Source organism: Cannabis sativa, chromosome X (assembly GCF_029168945.1).
Source record: "Cannabis sativa cultivar Pink pepper isolate KNU-18-1 chromosome X, ASM2916894v1, whole genome shotgun sequence".
NCBI classification, from domain to species: domain Eukaryota; kingdom Viridiplantae; phylum Streptophyta; class Magnoliopsida; order Rosales; family Cannabaceae; genus Cannabis; species Cannabis sativa.
The window spans coordinates 48,281,585-48,284,740 of NC_083610.1; the positions used below are offsets into that span (position 1 = coordinate 48,281,585).

General features: G+C 40.3%; 1 long non-coding RNA gene across 1 annotated transcript; it reads right to left on the minus strand.

Annotated features, from left to right (window-relative positions):
• On the minus strand, nt 1-252 carry LOC133032619 (uncharacterized). The gene is made up of 2 exons (XR_009685208.1): nt 170-252; nt 1-96 (listed from the first exon to the last, which is right to left on the minus strand). It is a non-coding gene; the product is annotated as an uncharacterized LOC133032619 (long non-coding RNA).
• Nucleotides 253-3,156: the final 2,904 nt, after the last annotated feature.

The window sequence follows — 3,156 nt, forward strand, 5'->3', positions numbered from 1 at the left end:
CGAGATGCGAGTGGGCATGTACCAAACACGAGGTTGGTCAGGTAATCGACTATCACGTTCGTACTTGTTCATTAGTATAGAAAAACAGTCAATGATCTGCAACAAAATGAAATATGATTTACACATGTACAATAAATGATACATATTTAGTTAATACTTTGACACTTACGGATCCCTCAACTTCTCGCAACGGTCGCAACGATGCCATGCACCTCCTATCCACTTCAAACTTTCGAAATTTCGCAAGCACATATACGATTCAATTGTAATCAATGTAACTGTTATTAAAAATTTCTACAAGTATATCATAATGAGAAATACGAAAATAACATTTACTTACCCCGGATCTAACGTGTTGCTAAAAATAAACTTGTAAAACCCATATTGGTTACGGGGGATCGCTTCCTTCGTCTTGAATGGCCGACAACAGTTCTGCCCGACTCAATGAATTGCTCGTACGCCTTATCGTTGAAGTCATCCTCAATTAAAGGCACATTCTCCGACTGTGACTTCTTTGATTTGACGGGGGCTTTGCCTTTATTCCAGAAAGATGCCACTTCGAGTATATCAAAGTCCTCATCGTCGAAGGTCTTATGTGCAGCACCTTCATCTTCAACGAGATTTTGTAACAGATAGTGAAGGCGTACTTACAGAATCCACCACATTTTCGTCGGATAGACCAACAACATTAGTCTTCGAACGGACAGGGGACTTCAACGGGGACTCCTCCACGGCCTGGCTGCACTCCGCCTTCTTCCCCGTTTCCGCAGCAGCATCCTCCTCCAACTCTCGGTCAATACCACCTACACCTTCTCCTTTGTCCATAAATTTCAAAGAAAATGATCTCAACTGAGACTTTAACTCATTCGAGATGTACTCCTTCAACTCGTTGATAGAGGCGACAAAGTGGTCACCTTTGCTCTTTCTTCCTTCCGAGTCCGAGTAGTAGTTGGGCGGTATTACGGGATTCGAAGTGAGCGTTATACGGTAAACATAACAAATTTAATTTTTCAAACCCAAAATAATTAATATCAACTGAAATCACTTTACCACATTGTAACCAAAATTCGATGTACCTTGTCGCTGTTGGGACCCCCATTGTCTTTCACAAATTTGTAAGCGGACTTACATTGTTTACTACCCCAAAATCAACGGGAGCACCGTTCGGTCGACATATCCAAAGTTCCACTCCACGTGAGTCAAGTACACCAAGCGTCACAAACAAACAATGTATTGGTAATACATTCGACTAATAAATGACAATATTATATTATAAAGCTGAATAAACACATTTACATAATTGAAAGATAACAAAATCAATGTACCTGGAGGAATAAGGTGCGGCCGGATACATTCTTCGTCGCCTTATTTCGGAATGCGAAAATTGAGTTCATCGAATACACGAACCCCGCCGGTCGCCCGGTTCTTGTGGCGAATGTCCCTGGTAACCCTCAGGGAGTGCAAGTACCCCGAAGTGATATCGACCCCCGTTTTCGGCGCAAGGACTGTCCCTATGACCACCAAAGAAAATTTAATGAGAAATAGGTCATGTCCGCACTCAACGCACTCCAACAAAGATTTCTCCAACATTGTCAAGGACACTGTGTACTCGACAACGTTCAATATCTCCTCCGGATATCGAGTGTCACTATCACCCTCGGTGACTACGGGATCCCCTCCGTCGTCCACCCCCATAACATCTCCGAACATCGCGGCGAGATAAGTGAATTTTCCTCCCATACAAATCCAGTATGCTAGTGGTTGGGTCAACATGTTTGATTAACCAACTCACTAGTCGGGTGTCAACGTATGGTGCATCCTCTCTGATGAATGATCCAAATCCAGCATTTTGGATCACATCTTTCTGCTCCGGAGTTCGGGTTCTTGCAAATCCTCATTAAACGGTTGAAGGAGCATCGGCCAGGTACACGGATGCTTCTTCACTATCAGGAGCACCCTCTTCCTCATCCACCTCCACTTTCTTCCCCTTGGCATCAGCTGCCTTTGGTTTCCTCCCCCTTGTTTGCACAGCCTTCTTAGCGGGATTAGGGTTAGGGTCATAGCTTCTCCACTCAGACTTCTCCTCGTCGGTGAAACCTTTATATTGCACTTTTAATTTGTCGGTAGCACGTAATATGAGGCAAACTTACATCAACTACGAGTACATGGAAAGAATCGTAAAGTACGTCAAACAACCCTACGTCAATTACGGACAATTGATATAAAAAAATTAAGTAACGATCGACATCAAACCTCTTTCTCAGTTAATCCCTTCTCAGCTGCTCGAAGGGCTTTGTAGTTCGCATTGCTACATATGGACATAATTTCAATCAAATATATAATAAAATAAATGTCAACCATCAATCACACGAGTAAACAACTATCCATCATTCAAAACTTACAAGAAATTTCTCCAACCAACCGCATTATCGTTCGGCTCGGGGGTGACATCCTTCTTTACGGGTTCATTTCCCCCTTTCCTTTTGCGTTTCCCAGCCATGTATGATGAACCTAACCAAATTAAAGATAAACAAATTTAAACAATAAGGACTACATATTTCAACAAATACACTATATAAAAAAAAAAATTGACCAAAACACAATGAAAATCGTGCATTGTAATCACCCAAAATCACAGCAAATCAACTTAACCATTCGGCATTGGAAAAATTCAGATTTCAAACACACATTTCATGCTTCTTGCATGTTACACATTAAAGTACATTAAAATGATGTGAAACTCTTTTCAACTAAATGATTTCCAATACTCAAAATTTATACGACAACAACTTCCACAACCAAAACAATGAACAAAACAACAACTTAACTACTAACTCTCATAACCAAAAAGTGGTACAAACGAGTTGGTACAATTCGTGAGAACCAACAACATAAAGCACACACATGAATAGACAAAATTCCCCCAAACTTAACCAATCTAGGTACCTTGTACCTCTTAATTCATGATGAACGAGTACAAAGCCATTTTGGAAAACATTTAATATCAGAATTAACAAAACAATGCTTCACTACTAACTGTCATAACCATTTCAATAACTTTTCCAATAATTGATATACACAAAAAAACAAAACTGCCATAGTTTTTATCAATAGTGTATCTCATTAACTCATGAATCTTCTGTCTAAACCATCCAA